At 45.0% G+C, this 15,258-nt stretch overlaps 1 protein-coding gene across 1 annotated transcript in view; it reads right to left on the bottom strand.

Moving 5' to 3' along the window:
- Positions 1-15,258, bottom strand: part of LOC142559680 (uncharacterized) — a 242,287-nt gene that overhangs the window by 142,334 nt on the left and 84,695 nt on the right. Inside the window, exon 3 of the mRNA XM_075671244.1 lies at positions 6,301-6,864. The gene's annotated coding sequence lies outside the window, so the exon portion shown is untranslated. The remainder of the gene's footprint in view (positions 1-6,300; positions 6,865-15,258) is intronic.

Here is a 15,258-nt window from a genome sequence, read left to right as displayed (position 1 = left end):
ATCGCTAGCGCTTTCGTTGGCGCTAGGATTAGCTTTGTGCTCGAGCTTGTCCCACTCAGTTGTGTCATGTAGAAGCAAAAAAGTAATAAAATACTTTGCGCAAAACGAAAACTAAACCAAGGTAAATCAGAGTGATACACGGGCAAGGCCCAAGGAAACCAGCCCATGCACGCATTACCGAGCCCGGCCTAGCGCTGGGTGGGCTGTGCCAGGCCTTTAGGGTAGGTCCGGGCAAGCGCAGTATGGTCCCCCAAGTACGGGCCTGTGTCAGGTGAGGACGGGGATGCCACGTGTTTCGCTGCAATTTTCTTTTTGACATGATGAAAATGTTGTTTCGAGAGCGTTTCGAAATTGCTGCTTTCGGCGATGTAAACATAGTGAGAGTTAGCGTAGAAGGTTTTGTATCCATATATGCCTCACTACCATAAGCAAGTCGCAGCAATAACTGGTACATGTGAACGACAAGCTCAAGAAGTAAAAGTATTCAAGCACCGCATACGAGATACCCTGCGAGAACTGCGGCAATATTTTGTTCACCGAAAGTGACAATTTCTAAAAGCGCTCGAAGCGAATATTGCGTGTGTAATTTTAAACAATCCGCATGATCCAAAAAGAACAATGCCGCTTCCACTGCGCTTGCGGGACACGTGGTCGGCTGCACTTTTACACGTACAAGACTTCTGTTTTTGCCACGAAAAGAACGTGCAGATTACGGCACTTTCTGGCGACCATTGCAATACAAGAACTGCAATAATAATACTTCACCTGCTATGCTGCCTTGGTGGGACTAAAGCTTGCTTAAGCTAGCTGTAGTGTTTCTGAACAAGGCTGCAGTGCTTCTGAAAACCTTTTTCACAAAAGATAACTCCTAGGAACGGCAGAAAGCCGTAGCGTCGCAAACGTGTTACCAACACCAATTATATCTATAAACAACATAAATTCTGAAAATTGTATTCTAATTGCCTTTCTTTTTCTAGTTTATATCTGCTATGCCTTGAAAGGAAATAATTTGGGTCCATCACAAAAACCTTTTCGGTTGGTGTCCTGTTTTCTCTTTTAGCATGAATTTGCTACCCTAGAAAATGAAGTAGCGGCAAATTAAATTTTATGCAGCTGTGAGGCTATAACCAGTTTGTTTTGTTCTGTAATTCATTTTATAAATTGTAATGACTGACGCAAGACGTCCAGCACGAGACGTCGTCGCTTGCGCGGAAGTTATTTTGTTTTTCCTTACCAGAGGGGCGTCACGAAATTCGCGCTTTTCTCCAAACGTTGTTCTAGCAAGAAGTTCCCATGGTATGCGATTTGGCCTGCAGTTTATTTCAGCACATGTGTCACCAGCTAAAAGTATCATTTGGAGTAAACCCAATTGTGGCGTGGAACCGTTGCATTAGAAACATCTTATTCTTTAAAAGATTGTCAGAATATCAAGGAAAACATCATGAAATCAATTGATTGATTTAAATTGTTTTATTCCTCACAGATTACAGGTTATAAAAAGAATAATATGCCGAAGGAGGTCCCATAGTCAAAGACTGTATCGGGACCTCCTGTTATTTTTAGATAGGCCTTTCAGAAAGCAATGAGAAGCACTAAATTAATATCATATATAAGGAAACATGAAAAAAGTAAGTACTGCAGAATTCAAAACAAGATTAGGAGTTACAATAAACCTAACGAAGGAAATTATACAATCGGAGGGGGGCAAAGGCTGCAAAACTAAATGAACTAAACGAAATTGGCAGTAACGGCCAAAAAAATTTATCCAAACATGCAATACAACAAAAAAAGAACTTCAATATATACATGACCAAAATTCAACAATAGAAACAACAAAAAACTGAAATAAAGTTGACCATTAATAAAAAGAAATTTTCCCGAACAGCGGAATATTTGAAGTGTAATGAGATTATTTATTATAAGGCACTAGGCACAGTCTAGTCGCACTGATAGTAGGCGAACGCTGATCGCGCGCACAGCCGACACAAGAGCGCCTTCTTCGTCTTCCTCTTCACCGCAATGGCCCCCGGGAGAGAAGAGGAGCCATCCTGGCGACTTACGGCATAGGTAGGATGAGGGGGTCATAGTATGGCTTAAGTCGGTTGGCATGAACCGTGTCACGCCCGCGATGCCTATGGTCGGGTGAAGGTGTCACAGGTTCTACAACATAGGTGACAGCGGAAGTACGGTCTATGACGCGGTAGGGGCCATCATAGCGTGCAAGGAGTTTGGTCGAAAGGCCAGGGTTGTGAGGCGGGACCCACAATCAAACAAGGGAACCAGTCGGGAAAACTGGTGAAAGCGCGCCACTGTCACGCCGCAGCTTTTGACGACCTTGAGCAGCGGTCGTAAGGGTTCGCGCGAGCTGCCTACAGTCCTCGGCGTATAGGCGGCTTCAGACACAGGCGTGCATTCGGAAGCGTCGGGTCGGTATGGGAGCATTGTGTCCATAGTACACGAGGGCTCTCGTCCATACAGCAGAAAAAAGGACGAAAAGCCAGTGGTAGCTTGTGTGTCCGAATTATAGGCATACGTGACGAACGGCAAAACAGTGTCCCAGTTACTGTGATCCCAGGCGACGTACACAGTCAACATGTGACCGAGTGTGCGGTTAAACCTCTCTGTCAAGCCGTTCGTTTGCGGGTGATAGGCTGTAGACTTGCGGTGAACGATGCTGCATGCAGCGAGAAGGGCTTGGATGACTTCGGACAAGAGGACACGTCCCCTGTCGCTGAGCAGTTCGCGTGGTGCGCCATGTCGAAGAACGAAGTTCCGCAAGATGAAGAACGCAACTTCGCGCGCAGAGGCCGCCGGGAGTGCGGCAGGCTTGGCGTAGCGCGTCAAGTGGTCGACACCTACAATTATCCATCGGTTACCCGAGGAGCTGCAGGGAAGTGGCCCATATAGGTCTATGCCGACGCGATCGAAGGGCCGAGCCGGGCAGGGCAGCGGCTGTAGCTCACCAGGAGGGCGCTGGGGGATTTTACGCCGTTGGCACGCCGTGCAAGCGCGTACGTACTGGCGCACGAAGTGATACATACCGTGCCAGTAGAAACGCTGCCTTAGCCGAGTATACGTTTTCAGAACACCGGCGTGACCATTATGAGGAGCAGCATGAAAATAAGCGCATATGTCAGAACGCATGTGTCATGGTATCACCAGTAGCCATTTGCGACCATCAGGCAAATAATTTCTGCGGTAAAGAACGTTGTCGCCGACAGTAAAGTGAGTGGCTTGGCGACGAAGTGTTCGAGAAGAAGGTGTGGCGGATGGGTCGTGGAGGAAATACAGCATAGTTGAAAGCAGGGGATCCTTACGCTGCTCGTCCGGCACATCAGCGACGCTGAAGGCTGACATGGATGCGAAGAGCGGAGACACTGAAGCCACATCACAAGGTAGCGGCGATCGGGAATGCGCATCACCGTCAGAGTGCTTTCTGCCCGATCGGTAGACAACGCGGATATCATATTCTTGTAAGCGGAGTGCCCATCGGCCTAGGCGACCTGACGGATCCTTCAACGAGGACAGCCAGCAAAGTGAATGGTGATCGGTGACAATGTCAAAAGGGCGACCATATAGGTATGGACGAAATTTGACGAGCGCCAAAATAATGGCCAAGCACTCATTTTCTGTTACTGAGTAATTGGCTTCTGCCTTCTTTAAAGTGCGGCTCGCGTATGCGACGACGAACTAATCATAGCCGTCTTTCCGTTGTGCGAGGACTGCACCAAATCCGATACCGCTGGCGTCAGTATGTACCTCCGTAGGCGCTGTGGGATCGTAGTGTCGAAGAATCGGTGGCGAAGTAAGTAGGCGACGTAGTTGCTGGAAGGCTTCGTCACAGGAAGTTGACCACGCGGAGATGCCGTTGGTAGCGGTAAGCAAATCGGTCAGTGGTGCGATGATAGTCGATGATAGTCAATGGAAATGACGCGTAATTCAGTTTCTTGACATTTCCTTGATCTTCGAACAAAATTATGTTTGTTGGCAGTACTCCCCAAGATCTACGAAGCCGTTGCTAAACTTTCAATCCAAGGACTCTAAATTAGTAAAAAACGGAATCGCCCATGTCGTGCCTTAAGTCTTCCCTCACCAGATCCTGCATGCACAAAACGAGCGCCAGTTCTAATGTGTAGGTCCGGCGCCTATTAGAAGCAGGTTATCCTAGTGTAGCGGTGGTCACTGTGGCTGAGCGCCTAAAGAAGTCGGTTTCGAGAGGGACGGACGTGATTACAGAAAGCAGTAATGGCAAAAAATAGTAGTAGCTATTCCGTATGTTCATTCATTGTCACACAGGCTTTAAAAAGTTGCAAGTAGATATGATGTTAATGTTGCTTTCACGGCTCCCAATAAGCTAGGTAAGATATAAAGGAGCGGGTAAAAGGCAAAAAATTAACAGATATTTGTTCAGTGAAGCACACTAAGAACAACAGTTTTACTGACTGTCGTATGGGTGTGGTTTTAAAATTCCCCTTAGCTGTGGCCAGTTCTACGTAGGACAAACGGGACGGTGTATCAATCAGAGGCTAATGGAACATAAAAGGTCGTTAACCGTGGATCGCCTTCTAATCTTTTGCTACAGTGCCGAGATTGTAACTGCACGCCAAAGTTAGATGAATGCGCGATATTGTACAGGCATAAGAATGAAGATACGCGTCTTATGGTAGAGGCATGGCATATGTATAATCGTGGAAGTGTGTGCGTGAGTGAGCATTCGATTACTTTACATAATGAAGAGATTAAATGCCTTAACAGTTATCTCTCACGTAGACCAGCACGTGTACCCGACTGACACGTGCTGTTACCATTCCTGAGCATGCGCAGGTAAGTTTTGGATCTTCTTTCTTTTTTCGCCTCAGTTCTCCCTTCAGTTGATAGTCGGCGTTCGTGTTGTCCACTTCTCTACTCTTGTGTCCTGTCTGCACGCCCCACTTCTTTTTTGCATAATGATTGTTTGCCATAGTTGGTTCGCACCTCAGGTGAAACGAGATTATGATTTAAGGCAAATCTAGTGACATTAACGTTTACCAGGCATGTTTTAGGTATTAAACGTATAGTAACTTGATTATTCAATAACTTGAAGATAAATATACCCAAAGTATAGAACGCAGTTTAGTTGACAGACAGAACGTTATTGTAGTGTAGCAATGGGAGAATGCTAGTAATATGTGACTAGAGCTGACAATTCTAGTTGCTTGGTTTTGCAAAGTTTGAAGTGAACTCAGGTGAATGTTATATGTATTACCCGAAGATATTAAAGAGTAGTTTATGTGTGAGTGTATAAAAGCATAATATAGCGAGACAAGTGTAGAACGGTTAAAGAATTGGCGGGCTCTAATCAATAACCGAACGCCGTAAGGAACTTTCTTTCGTGAATTGATAATGAAAATTGAGGTTAGAGTCAGGTTCTACCCCTAAGAATTAGGAATGAGTTGTAGGAGGGATAAAATGGGAACGAAGATTCAGCAATGGAACTGAACGAATGAAGTTTTAAGCGTGCGTTTAACTTCGTAGGAGTGGGTGAGAACCTGCGACATGTACAACCGATTTAGTAGCTTCGTAGTATTTTATATTGTCTTTAGTTATTAATAAACATTCCAGCACGTTCCAGCCATTGCGAAAATGAAGAACACCGTTTCTTGGACAAACAATTTAGCTGTTTCTGGCCGTTCTAAAATATCACCACAAAACGAGGCCTACGGTATAAGGTGTCCGCTTTTAGACCTATATAGAGAAGCAACAATTCATGTTCTATTATGCTATTCTAATTACATTCAGCGAGGGCGAACCAAATGTAAGCGCTTGAAGTTCTCCTGAAGATATCCACTATTACCACAGTGACATTACACCGATTCCTTGAGGAGACGCACTAGCGTGGTCATTCATTATCAATCGTTTTATCGCAGGTATTTCGCAAATTTATTAGAGAGCTTATCTGAGTCAAAATCCCTGTAAAAGGGCTGTAATTTTTAAGCACAATCAGCTTTCTTGTACCGTGCCTTTCTTCTTTCCTGCCTTCCATGAAAGAGGCTTGCGAGTTATCATGCCCTACAGGAACAGAAAACAAGATAGTGCTCACTAAGCTCATATAAAAGAGCACCTCTATGCATCCTATCGAGGTTCAGTGGTGCTGCGGTTGCAAACGGTGCTGTTGCGGTTACGTTTAAAGTTAACGACTTTCTGCCAAAAAGATATGTGACTTTTTCTATTGCCAGTTTTATTCAGAGCTTCATTATGGTGAAAGAACTGCAACGTTCTGCGATGCTGTTTTAAAACCATTTACCAGGCAGCATGACTTACCTGGAACGGGTGCTCTTGTAACGCAGGTCAGTGGCACTCGAGTTTTCCTTGCTGGCCTAACAGTGGTCGTCGGCCGAGAACTGGTCGTCGGCCTAGTAGTGGTTTCCGGCCTAGTAGTTGTCGTTGGCCTAGCAGTTGTCGTTGGCCTAATAGTTGTCGTCGGCCTAATTGTTGTCCGACTAATAGTTGTAGCCGGCCTAGTAGTTGCCGTCGGCCTAGCAGTTGTTGTCGGCCTAGTAGTTGTCGTCGGCCTAGCAGTGGTCGTCGTCGTAGTAGTAGTAGTCGTTGTAGTAGTCGTCGTTGTAGTTGTCGTTGTAGAGGTCGTTGTCGTGGTCGTCGTGGTAGTCGTCGTCGTCGTGGTAGTAGTAGTAGTTGTAGTAGTCGTCGTCGTACTAGTGGTTGTCGTCGTAGTTGTGGTGGTCGTCGAAGTAGTTGTCGTCGTGGTAGTGGTCGTGGTCGTCGTAGTTGTGGTGGTCGTCGGGGTAGGGATCGTCGTCTTCCTAGTGGTGGTCTTCCTGGTTCTCTTCAAAGTAGTCGTCATGGTCGTAGTCATAGGCATTTTACCTGAAAATAAAAAGTTTCTGTTAAGCAAAATTGCAAGGAGGCTAGCTTGTCGAATCAATTCTGAGAATAACTAATACAAGCAAGTTTTCTCTTTTTAATCTATGATCTGCATCACACTATCTCTACGCCAAAAACTAATCGATACCTACAGACGCTTGCTTTTATACTTAAAGCGTTATCAAAGTTTCCACCGCTCACTGTAGTGGACGCCTTATACTTGGAACAGCGTGAAGCCTTGGGCTATTCGGTACATCCTCGCCAGAGGAACAGTTCAAAAAGAAGAGAGACAAGAAGGGGAACACACACTAGCAGCAAGTGACAACTGAATTCTTTATTAAGTAAGGAATACAAATATATACCAACACAAAACAAAAAGAATGAGGCAACGATGAGATCTCCCCAGACTCATTGCGGTTGGTAAGATATGTTATTTCTGCCTCAGTCGAGGCCAAAGACGGAATACTGATGGAAGACTCGCCATTCGCTGCGATAGCAGCAGCGTCCAAAATGTCACGTGCACAAGCCTAGTTGTAGCGTTTGCGGATCGAGCACCTTGAAAAATCAAGCCCTGTAGTACGACACACATCAAATTCAGTGAACTGTAAGGCCAAGCTGCTGTGCGTACCTGAGCGAAGGCTAGAGGCGTGCTCTCTTGAACGTTCGTATAAACAGCGACCAGTCTCTCCAATGTGGCCCAATTTTTCACGGCCCGTTATTGCAAACGCTGTAATGAAGCTCGTGGATGTCAAATTTTTGAGGCTGCTGCTATCGTAGCGAAACGTGCGCCTCGCGTCAGCACTCCGTATTTGACTTTGACTGAGGCAGAACTTATATGTCTTAACAAACTTAATAATTCTGGGGAAATTGCATCGGTGTCTAATTCTTCTTGGTCAAGCACAGTGATGTACCTTTGTTTTCTTTCGGTATATATTTCTGTTTCTTGCCTAATAAAGAATTCACTTGTGAGTCGGTGCTGTTGTGTGTTCCCCTTGTTGTCCTTCGTCTTTTCGCGGAGTTTCCCTGTCAAGCATATATTTGGAGCTTCAAGTATTCGGAACTTTGAATGCGACTTCGATCAGTTATGGCTATTCACTGCGTATTCGATTCGAGATAGCAATGCATGATGCTGTATATTTTTTCGTTTTTAGAGCGCAGCTCTTTGGCGTCCGTTCCTGGGTTTCGCGTCGTCGTCGGCGTTGTCGTCGGCCTCGTAACCAGCTCCGCCCCCCTTTCATCCCCCCAGCGCTAGCAGCGACCGACTGATACCGCTGGATGGCGCTGACGCCGCTAGAGAGTCAAGATAACGTGACTGCATAGAACACCGTCGCCGCCATGCAGAAAGAGGAGGAAAGGGTCCCCCCCCCTGTTCTTGTGTGGCGGATAGGGTGCTCTTCAGTTGCCGACGCGCCGGTTATTTCACGTAGGCCCCGGCACGTCGACGAATACGTGACCACCTTCCCACGGCTAGACCTGGTTCTTAGCGCTGCGGAAGCGAGGGTATCATATTGTTTGTGTCGGCATCGGCGGCGTTCTCCCTGAAACCAACTCCGCAGCTGGGGTTGACTCACTATCGGCGTCAGCGGCATCAGTCAGTCGCTGCTATCTCTTCCCTCCTCCCTTTATCGTGTTGTCCGCTTGCTGCGCGCGCTTCTGCCCCCATCGTTTGCCGCTGGGTGTACACGCCGCCCCCCTCCCCCCTCTTCCTGCGAGTCTCCGGTTGTCAAAGCGCCGGCTCGAACTTAATTCCTTTCTTCGCTCCTCCTCCAATGCAACCCCTGTGCGGTGGCAATCAGAGAGCCAGATCGGTGGCGGCGGATCTGTATGTGTGCACCGCCCGAGCCGAAATTGCTGCTGCCGTTCGCCACTGCGAAATTATCTGCCAGTTCTTTCTGAGCCATGAGCGAGACGACCGATGGAAGTCCTCCGTCTGCTGCTGCTGCTGCTGCTAAACGAGCTGTCAGAGCAGAGGCCCAGCGCCGTCGCCGTCAGAATCCAGAGGTGCGTGCCGCCGAAGCAGAAGCTTACCTAGTGGAGTCTTTGTTAAAGGAATACGTGTGAAAAATAAAAAAAAATTCTGTGATAGCGCATACATGTGTTGCTCGATTTCTTTGCCTCAATCTATCGAAAAGGTAAAACAGCTTATTTGCTGCGCTCAAATTTCGCATTAGGAAGTAACGTAATCGTCGGTAATTTTTTCATATAAGGAATGAAACTATTTATGGAAGTCACGAAGAAAAGAGAGCGATAGATGTAAGGACAGTTCTGAATGATTCTGCTGCATGGTAGGCACCGTTGTGCAGCTGCACCAACGGCGAAATTCACAATGAGAGCTTACGAACCAATGTTGGTGTAAGAAAAATATTAGGTATAAAGAAATGAGAACCAACTTGAAATACGGCGTAACGGGACGGCACAACAGAGGTGAATATGAACACATGCACTAAATGACAAATGATTTTATTGCAGCTACACCCATAGGTATATCTATCTCTAAACTGCGCAGGCACACTGTCACAACGAAACATGCAATTCGTCAAACAGGAAGTGATTAAACCACGCACGAATGGAATAATGTTTCTACGCTGTACAGTGTAATCGGTGTTTTGCTTATACAATCCTGACGTGCTCTTGTGATAAAGAGTGCCTGTACCGCATCGTGGGCGGTTTCTTTCTTGCTCTTGCGAAGGATTTTACATTGTGGAACCTGTTTTACTTATAGAATCCTGACGTGCTCTTGTGATAAAGAGTGCCTGTACCGCATCGTGGGCGGTTTCTTTCTTGCTCTTGCGAAGGATTTGACATTGTGGAACCGTGGTTCGCTAGTGTATAGCTAATGTTTATGGTCAGGAAGATGTGTATTCTCTTTACTACCTAGATTTCTTAGGCGCTCTCTGAGTCATTTATCGATGCGTCGCCCCGTCTTGCCGATATATACATTTTCGCAGGATAGGGAGATCTTCCACCCGACATTGTTGGCACACTCAACAGCAGCCTGCATTTTTGTTTGAATACGAAAATATAAACTAGCCCAACACTCCACTCTTTTACGTATAAATCGCATTCCCAAAGCTAAAATAATTGTAAGGATGAAGACGCCTGCGATGCCGACTTCTAAAAAGGTGAGCTCTGTAGTCGACAAAATGCATGTATATAGTGGTAATAGAAGCGCGAACTGCAGTACTTGAGCAAATATAAAGTATACGTCGATTCGCAAACCTTAAACAGCTGTCGCTGCTGCCGATGTAAGAAGGAATTTCTACAATAGTATGGTAGAAGGCTTAAGAACATAAATATGTATATGTGCGCCACTTCACCTGACGTTGCTAAACGTTGGAGTTTGCTGTGTGTTCAAAGGGGCTGTTTGGCTCATCACTTGGATAAAACAGAAACAGCGCGAGTTAAGAGCACCAGACAGAGCGCTCACGAAAAACTAGACCCTTCATTTGCAGATGCAGCAAATAGAGGTGTATTTAAAAGTGACATAAAAGGAAGAAAAGGGATACGCGTTAGCCATGGAGATAATCTGGTTCTTTTGTTGACAGCGTCAGATACTCAGAAATGATGCATGCATCGCCACTTGTGAATATGAATAAAGCCTAAAGATTTCCCGCATGCGCTGTTCACTATACCTTTCAATTATTTCGCACTTAAAGGTCGGGGCGCAACCACAGCTTTTACAGTGGGCAGCCAGATGTCGGTACGAGTCTCCTTTTAGTGAAGCGGCATGCCGAGCAGGCAATCTGCCATGTGCTATTGGCAAGCTTGTCCTCTGTCGCTCTATTTCTATTTTTTTTCGAATGGGGTTTCCTGCCGTGGTCGATTGGCCACAATTGACAATTAAATGTTAAGGACCGCGCGTTCTTTTATTTTTGTGGGGCAACTCTGAAGTGTCATCAAATTGAATTGAGCAGTATTATTCTACTATTGTATTGAGTGTGCGCTGCAGTGCAAAGCAGTAACAAGAAGGTTGTGCTGCCTCCTTCTGCTTAATGTGCGATAGGTTGCGTTTCGTTGTGCACGAACAGCCTGCTTGTTCATACTCGTCATGCACTGCATCTATTCGTAGCAGTTGGAATGTGGTAGCCGTCCTTGATAACCGCCAAGTTTGTAACTGGTGTGGTTTGAGCTTTTTTGTATTACCATTTTTTCTAGGTTCAGGTGGTCCTCGCTCATAAGGCTGCGGATGTATATCTTGCGAAACGTTTTTGAGTCCGTAATAATCCGTGCTCAATAAAAAAACTACATTCCCAAACATCCTGAACATTACTAATTGTAAAAAGTGATTGCAATTGGGGATTTGCCGTCGTCTTTGCTGCTGATAGACTGAGTCTTCAATTATATTTTCCATAGTTACATCAGCCTGAAGTCGAAGTCCCGTAATGTGTGTGCCCACCTGTGGCCAGATGTGCGAGCGACGGACAGCAAACCTTTCTATGGTATGAAGCGTGACGTGAATATGATGAAACAGGCAAGATGAAATGACGAATAAGTTCAGCTGCAACATATGAAAAGGAAATGACGTAGAATGCCCGAAGAAAGGTGATGCTGCGGAATGAAATACATCGGATCCATGGAGCAAATATCTGTCCCATGAGGCTTCTTGTAGCCAGTCGCGCTTTAGGAAAATATACGAATACCGGCTAATAACTGTTCAGGGAAAAACATTTCACGGGTTGACCTCTACATCTCAATTCTAATTCCTTCAAGAACCCATGACGCCAAGAAGCGCCCTTTGATAGGTCAGCAGCATGTCGTCATAAAGCGGCCTCAGATCCAATACACATATAGAGTCTGCCAACTAACTTTAGCCCAGCAGTTCCACAAAAAATAAATAAGTGATGGAAAAAATACAGAGCAACACACGATTCTAAGGCGTATGACTTTCGCTTGTCAGAGGTGTGACGACCCAACACCATACGTTTTGTTATGCTATCTTGCGTTGTTTTTTTAGATTTTTTTCTATTGAACAGGTTGGCTTGCGTAAGCTGGGTCACCCTTGTGAAACGTGACATTACGCAAGCTTTTATTGCCCCAAATTGGTAACGTGTGTTCGGTATAAAATAACTACCGCCCATGGTTGAGCACCTCATACCGCGGGACCTGTGCGTGCTTCTCAGAAAAATTATTTCCATGTTTCTATATCGCTGTTTATTTAGTCACCTATTTCAGTCAGTTTGTGCACTATTCTTTCTCCATTTTCTTCCTCTCACATAAGAAAGCCGGCATAGGCGTTTGTGAATTGGTGACAGGAATTTTCTTCGAGCCAACACTACTGCGGTACGCCGCCTCTACTGCGAAGTACGTTAGTCAACATGACCGCGTGAAAAAGCCAGCCATATTAGTCCGGTATCGCGAAGTGAACAATGAGAAGTGTGTGCTGTACTCAGTGTGGCCACTAAAAGGTGTCGTATCACCAATACCAGCATTTTCGTCGCTCGAGTCATGCTCTATTTTGTGCTCTGACGACGGCACACACTTCGGTCACTTAATTCAGTGCGTTTGGATCCTACGAAATTTGTGCTTATTTACTGAAGGACTGAACAAACTTCACATCAAGGCCGTAGTACTGGCAGCATTCGACAAATAACTGAAAAAAGGTTTAAAGTATGCGGAAATGTTACAGTTACGTTTATCCACAAAGAACGTATATACAACTTCTCCGACTCAAGTCTACTCTGACTCAATGATAGATAGTTTCAGCTTCACCTGTTTTAATTCTCGCCAAGTGGACCAGAACGTAGGCCGACAAGGAGACACAATCTCTCCAATGCTTCATTTCATATATAGAAGTACTACTGAAGTTAGACTCGGAGATGATTTGAAGTGAAGATGAACAGCGAATATCTAAAAAATCTTGAACCTGCCGACGAAATTGTCATGTGTAGCGACGCTGGGAAAATATCGCAACATATGATTGAGGACCTTAAGCGAGAAAGTGCCAGCGCAGTGTTGAAGGCTAGGATGCGTAAGACAATGCTAATGGTCCATAGCCAGACAAGAGTACAATAATTCATGATGGAGAGTCAGCTTCTAAAACCTGCGCAGGAGTAAGTTTACCTAATTACTCAGAGGGTACCCTTATCACCAGAAATAAATAAAAGAAAAGTGATATTGTCTTGGAGCCTATGCCCCTGACTTTAACAAATCGTGAGCAAAAGCTTAGCTCTGTCATAGAGAATAAAAGCCTACAATCAATCCAATCTACTGGTACTAACATATTGTTATGCAACAGTAAGGGTGACCATTTCTCGAGAAGAGCGTGCAGCTGGTTTGGGCAGCCATCTTGTGCTTGTAGTGTTGCTGAAACTTGTGTATATTTGTAATTACTTATACATTTCGCTAATTCCTCCACGTGGGAATTTGGTGGAAATGCGGGATAACCCTAATAGAGCGTGCAACTCCGCAGCGGTCGTTGCTACGGCATTTATGTCATGACGGAAGACGCGAGACCTGGCCCATAGGCGACAGCCAACATCACTGTCCTGGCGTATCTCAAAGATCCAGCAACTTTCTAGGACACTGAAAATGTCAGTGCGGAAGAATTAATTCATATGTATGAGCGTGAGATTATCCACAACAGATGGCATGCAACCGTAATTTTGGCCAACCTGACATCCAACTTCAGAAGCGTGGCGAGGGTGTGATTAGAGAATCACGAAGAGCAGCTCACGGACTGGGAGACTTGTAAAGAAATGTTCTAGGACTTGTTCGGCCATCCATTCGGGAGGAAGAGCGCCGCTAAGAAAGACCTAGCGTCTATTGCGCAAATATCCACAGAATCATACGTTGCATGAAACCTGTTGTGTATATTTCTGTCAATTAATTGTGCATTGTGATAAAATAGACATGCTAACCAAATAAGTTTGCCAATTATTTCAGTCTAATTTATTTACAATGCTTTGTGCAACAACTCCGTGCGTTCTTGTCAATTTATTGCCCGCTGAGATCAAATAAACATACAAAACCAAACAGTCCACCAGTTCATCCTGAGCAAATTCATTACAGTGTTTTGTTCCAACTACTCATTCAGTTCCTGTCAATAATTTTGTATGCTGTCATCAAACAGACATGCGCAACCTACTAGTTCACTAAATCTTCCTGAGCCCGTTTATTACGGTGCTTTATGGCAGGTATTCTGTGCGTTCCTGTCAATTCATTGCCCACTGGGATCAAATAGACATGCACAACCAACAAGTTCACAAGTTTATCGCGAGATTACTGCGATTTGTGGAATCTGTTCTGGGCGTTTTTGTAAATTTGTTGAGCGCTGTGATGAAACAGACATCAACAGCCAACTAGTCCAACAGTTAGTCATGAGCAAATTCAATACAGTGCTTTGTTGCACCTACTCTGACCGTTCCTGATATGTTATTGTGCTCTCTGATCGAATTGACATGCGCAAACAACTAGCCCATCAGTTCGTCTTGAGCAAATTCACTAAAGTGGTTTGTGGCACCTACTCATTCTTTCGTGTCAGTTATTTCGCGCTGAAATAAAATATGCATGCATAACTAATATCTCCCCAGTTCGCCATGCCAAATTTATTACAATGCTTTCTGGCACCTACTCTGTGCGTTCCTGCCAATTTATGGTGCGCTGACATGAAATAGACATGGACAACCAACTACTTCCAAAAGGTCGTCAAGAGAAAATTTATTACACCATTTTGTGGTGCCTACTCTGTGCGTTCCCGTCAAATTATTGTGTGCAGTTATCAAAAAGACCTGCGGAGCCAATTAGTCAACCTGGTCGTCCAGAGCAAATTCATTACAGCGCTTTGTGCTGCCTACTCTGTCTGTTCCTGTCAATTTACTGTGCAGTGTTATAAATAGACATGAACAAGCAACTAGTCCACCACTTCGTTGTGAGCAAATTCAGTACAGTGCTTTGTGGCTCCTAGTCGAACCACCCTTTCATTCATTGGCCTCTGGGATCATATATGCGTGCATAACCAATGAGCTCGCCACTTCTCCTTGACCAAATTAATTACAATGCTTTGTGGTACCTACTCGTTGTATTCTTGTCAGTTATTTATGTGCTGTGAATTAATGGACATGCGCAACCTTAACTTCCACCAATTTGGCCTAAACAAATTTATTAATGATTCGTGGAACATATTATGTGCATTGTTGTCTATTGCGCAGTGATCAAATAGCGATGCACAACGAACAAGTGCACCAGTTTGCCTTGAGCAAACTCATTGCAGTAATTTGTGGGTTGTACTCAGTGTCTTAAGTTCAATTTATTTTCGCTGGGATAATATATACCTGCATACCAATTACGCCCACCAGTTCGTCCCGATAAAATTCAATACTGTGATTTCCGTATTCTATTCTGAGTGTTCCTGTCAATTTATTGTGGCCCGTGATGGTATACACATGCACAACCAACTAG

Source organism: Dermacentor variabilis, chromosome 10 (genome assembly GCF_050947875.1).
Source record: "Dermacentor variabilis isolate Ectoservices chromosome 10, ASM5094787v1, whole genome shotgun sequence".
NCBI lineage: Eukaryota > Metazoa > Arthropoda > Arachnida > Ixodida > Ixodidae > Dermacentor > Dermacentor variabilis.
Note: the sequence above shows the minus strand (reverse complement) of the source record. Positions and strands in the feature narration are given on the sequence as shown.